Source organism: Nylanderia fulva, unplaced genomic scaffold (assembly GCF_048542155.1).
Source record: "Nylanderia fulva isolate GAGA-0341 unplaced genomic scaffold, ASM4854215v1 Scaffold1169, whole genome shotgun sequence".
NCBI classification, from domain to species: Eukaryota; Metazoa; Arthropoda; class Insecta; order Hymenoptera; family Formicidae; genus Nylanderia; species Nylanderia fulva.
In genome coordinates this window covers 1-5,000 of record NW_028189375.1, presented here as the reverse complement: position 1 = coordinate 5,000, position 5,000 = coordinate 1, and the positions used below count along the sequence as shown (strand labels likewise).

Genomic DNA, 5,000 nt, shown 5'->3' with positions numbered 1-5,000 from the left:
GCGGAGCGCGCGTTTCTCCCAAAAAAGAGGACTCTCGCGCAGAGCAGACCTCCGAACGTTAATGATCCTTCCGCAGGTTCACCCACCTACGAAACCTTGTTATCACCTTTTACTTCCTCTAAATGATCCAAATTTGGTTTATCTTTCCGGAACTCGGCAATGCCGAGACATTGCCGCGCACCTCCGAAGACCTCACTAAATCATTCAATCGGTAGTAGCCGACGGGTGGTGTTTACAAAGTGGCAGGGACGTAATCAAACGCGAGCTTATGACTCGCGCTTACTGGAATATCCTGTTCATGGGACCATTGCAAGCCCATCCCTAGCACGAAGGAGGGTTTCGCGGGTTACCCGGGCCTTCGGCCATGGAACACACGCTGAATTCCTTCAGTGTGCGCGCGGTGTAGCGGGCCAGAACATCTAAGGGCAACACAAGACCTTGTTTTTGCTCAATCTCGGTGCGGCTAGAATCCGCCTGCTCCCTCTAAGAAGTTTGTTTACGTTGGTAGTAAAAACCCGCCAGCCGAAGCCGGGGGGCCGTCGCGATACCATAAGGTACGCCTATTTAGCATGCTAGAAAGAGCTCGTTCCTTTATCGGAATTAACCAGACCATCGCTCCATCCACTAAGAACGGCCATGCCCATCCACCCACCACACCCAATGCAAAATATCTATCAATCTTTCAATCCTTCACGGTGTCCCTGGGCCTGGTGAGGTTTCCCGTGTTGAGGTCAAATAAGAGCCGCAGGCTCCACCTGGTGGTGCCCTCCGTCACTTCCTTTAAGTTTCAGCTTGTAACCATACTTCCCCCGGAACCCAAAGCTTTGGTTTCCCGGAAGCTGCCCGCCCGATCCATCCGGAGGAACTTCGGCGGATCGCTAGCTGCATCGTTTATGGTTAGAATAGGGGCGGTATCCTTAATCGCCTTCGAATCTCTAACTTTCGTTCTTATTATGAAACATTTTTGGCAAATGCTTTCGCTTCTGGTCCGCTTGCGACGATCCCAAATTTCACCTCTAACCGTCGCAATACGAAGGCCCCCATCTATCCCTATTAATCATTAACCTCGGGGTTCCAAAAACCAACAAAATAAACCGAGGTCCTATTCCCTTATTCCATGCACGGCATTATTTCAGGCTAAGGTAGCCTGCTTTAAACACTCTAATTTGTTCAAAGTAACTTCTACCGGCCCGACTCCGACACTCAGTAAAGAGCACCGCGAAGGATATTAGTTGGGCCGCCCCTCGCGAGGCTAACCCACCGGTAGACGTCCCCATCAACGACGCCCAAGTTTAACAAACCGCGAGCGGTGAACCGACGGTGTCGACACAGATTCAACTACGAGCTTTAAAAACCGCAAAACTTAATATACGCTATTTGAGCTGGAATACCTGACCGCGGCTTGCTGGCAACCATACTTGCCCTCCAAGGATCCCTCCTCGTAAAGGTTTAAAGGTAATCATTCCGATTACTGCCTCGGATGAGTCCCGGTATCGTTATTTTCGTCACTACCCAGAAACGACCTCCCCGTGCCGGGAGTGGGTAAATTTATGCGACGCCTGCTGCCTCCTTGGATGTGGTAGCCGTTTCTCCGGCTCCCTCTCCGGAATCGAACCCTATTCACCCGTTTTACCCGTTTTACACATGGTAGGCGCATAACCTACCATCTGACAGTTGATAAGGCAGACTTGAAAAGATGCGTCCCGGTGCTAGAGGGGACCTGCGATCACCACCAAAATTATTCAGAGTCACCAAAATAAACGAGTGGACGAACGGCGAGCCGCCCGCCACCGATTGGGTTTTGATCTAATAAAAGCGTCCCTTCCACACTGGTCGGGACTCTGTTTTGCATGTATTAGCTCTAGAATTACCACAGGTTATCCAAGTAAATGTGGGTACAATCTAATGAACCATAACTGATTTAATGAGCCATTCGCGGTTTCACACCTTAATTCGGCATGCACTGAGACATGCATGGCTTAATCTTTGAGACAAGCATATGACTACTGGCAGGATCAACCAGGGGAGCTTCGTGTTCGGTTACTCCGCAAGGGAGTAACTCGCGAGCGAGCCCGAAGACTCGTCGCTAGCTCTTTTTCGCGCGCGCGCGCGTTCGATGCCGAAACACCGACGCGCGCGCGACACGCTCGTATGTGCCATTTTATTTGGCCGCCGGTCTTGCTCAGCCGGTCGGCGACACTCTGCTGTGTTTAACGCTATTATGTAAAGCGTACGAGAGAACGACGGAGGCGAGAGTAAACCCCCGACGCCGCCGCCTCTCCTCTTCTTCCTCCTCCTCTCCGTTCAAAAATCCACAAGATCAAAATACTCGTGTTCTTATTCTCCCAAATGTTATGATGCGCGGTCTCGAGAGACCGCGCGATTCACCCTGACGCTAGATCGACGATGGCGATGCTTAGACGTCGAGGACTGTTCTGTCTGGTTCGTACGCGTTTAACCGCACACGACCAGCAATAAGATTTCGCTACGGCGTACAAAGCGAGCGGGAAGAAGCAACTCTTCCCGCAAACTCGTATCCGTGGAGTAGATGCTCGGTAAGCGCGACGATTCCGCTGCTGCGTACGAAACGAGAGGGAACCGCGCGGCCAACACACTAGAGGCGTGCGCGCCACATAAGAGCCATTCGGTCTTGCGACAACCGACTCGTGGCAATGCTGTGCTCGTAATAAATAAGTGTGCGTTAATTTTGCGCGCGTTCGGCGACGAACGAGAAGAGCCGCACCGTAATCCCCGGCGAAGAGGAATACGAGACGACGCGAGAGTCGAACGTACGTTCTCGCGAGACACGCAACCTCCAAGCATGAGAAGACTTGGCGGCGGCGCGTTCTGCGACGATCGTATATTATTTTATATATTCGTGGTTTCCAAATCAAACATTGTATATAAATGTTCTCTCCGTGTCAGAGTCGCGACTCGACAAAATCCGTTCTCGACCCGTTCGAGCGATTCTTCGTTTGTCAACGTCAAGAGCGCGCCACGTACAATATTAATCTCTCCTACCTCTTATAGTACCCAACCGACCGGCCAAGCGGTCGGCGACGGTACGGAGAGCGGTCGAAACACGCCGGAGTGGCGAGAGACTCGAGAAAGTACGTTTACGACTCGTCCGGACTCGCTCGACTCGTTCGACGCGCCGAGCGCGACGTATCTCTTATAGTACCCAACCGGCCGGCCAGGCGGTCGGCGACGCACGGTCCTACGCACGGCCGTATGCGAGCGCGAGCGCCGAAAGGCGCGTTCAATCGAGACATTGTCGCGGAGAGCGAACGATCGAAAAGTCCTATTGTACGATAAAATATTATCACGATAGCCGTATGGCGAATGTCAACAACGATAATTAGCATTAATTAAGAAGGAAACAAACGAAATGCCGGGACAATAGGTATAAGCACCGACGGTACCTCCGGGCCGGGCGGCACCATCCTGGGCCGGGCGAACACCTCCGGGCCGGCGACACCTCCGGGAACCACGGCCGGACCGGCCGGCACCTCCTGGGCCCGGGCGGACACCTCCGGGAAACCACGGCCGACCGTCCGGACAACCTCCGGGCCGGGCGACACCTCCGGGAAACCACGGCCCGACCGGCGACACCTCCGGGACGGGCGGCACCTCCGGACGACCGAATGATCTCTCGAAGTCAGACGACCGCCGGCGGGTACCTCCGGAACACTTAACGACGATTTACGGCGCCGCAACGAGGAGAGCTACGTAAAAACGTTTCGGACGAAAGTTACTTACTATTCGGCGCTCGCTCGACATGAGGGCGCTGTCCGATTACTAACTCGAAACGTGTCTCTCAAACCCACGTGTCGGAGACATATATTTCGAATTATTACGGATGATACGCAACACGCAAGCTGCGGTGACCGCGATTACGGTACGGAACACTCGCCCGATGCGAAATCACGCGCGCGGCAACCGAGACGGCTCGTTACGGGCGTGATTATACGTGCGGCACCACATAACGGCCGGCGTCAACTTAGGGGACGGACGGCACCTCCGGGACGGGCGACACCTCCGGACGACCGAATGATTTCACCAAGTCCGTCGCCCGCCGGCGGTACCTCCGGGGCACTTGACGGCGAGTAGCGCCGCTACGAGGAGATAATGCTACGATACGGAAATACGTTTCGGACAAAGGTTTCGTACTTTTCGACGCTCCGCACGACCGCGCGACACGATTATTACGATATCTGCTAATTCCCGGCTACCACTCGTCGGATGCACAATCTTCGAGATTCTACGACCGATACGTGGACGAATGCAGGCAGGATGCCGATAAGCGAAGCCGGAGTGTTTGCACGAATAAACTTTCCGATGCGTCCTCATTTAATTAATCTCATTTAGCTCGCTCGTTAGCGGTACAAGCGAGAACTCGGGAACAGGCGCAAAATTACACGTCACTAAATGATACATATTTTATTCAGAAATATTTATTTTAGTCACATCGGCAATCATTTTAATTTTTTATTCAAAATTAATACGTAGATTACTTGTATTTAAGAAATTGCAAAAATAAGTAGAATCCTATTTTTATATTTCAACACATAAACTACTAAGTTAAGTTACGTATTAAGATTCCGATAACACAGAAGTTATAGAATTGCAACTGCGCAAAGTCATTATTTTGATTTCTTCATATATTTATATTATATGTAGAGTAGCATACTGTGTAGTTATTACAAATCTTTTATTGATAATATATATTCATGATTACAAGTGCAATTAATGTGAAATTAATTATATGACATCATGAAGCTAAAAGTTAAGTTACATTGCGAGAATTTATAAAAAGAAAGTTGGAAAAGCTGCACTGCGCAAAGCCTATTTATTTGATTTTTTTCATATTTTTTCAGTTTTTATAAATTTATCAAATCAGAAGTAATTCTCCTCTTTAATATTATTAGTATTATATTTGTATAAATTTTAGTATTTATTTAGTATTATAATTTAGTATTATATTTAGTATTAGTTACTAT

The 5,000-nt window shown here is 50.1% G+C and overlaps 1 pseudogene; it reads right to left on the bottom strand.

Annotated features, from left to right (window-relative positions):
- Positions 1–59: 59 nt before the first annotated feature.
- LOC146724781 (small subunit ribosomal RNA) lies at positions 60–2,026 on the bottom strand (annotated as a pseudogene).
- Between the last annotated feature and the right edge of the window lie 2,974 nt (positions 2,027–5,000).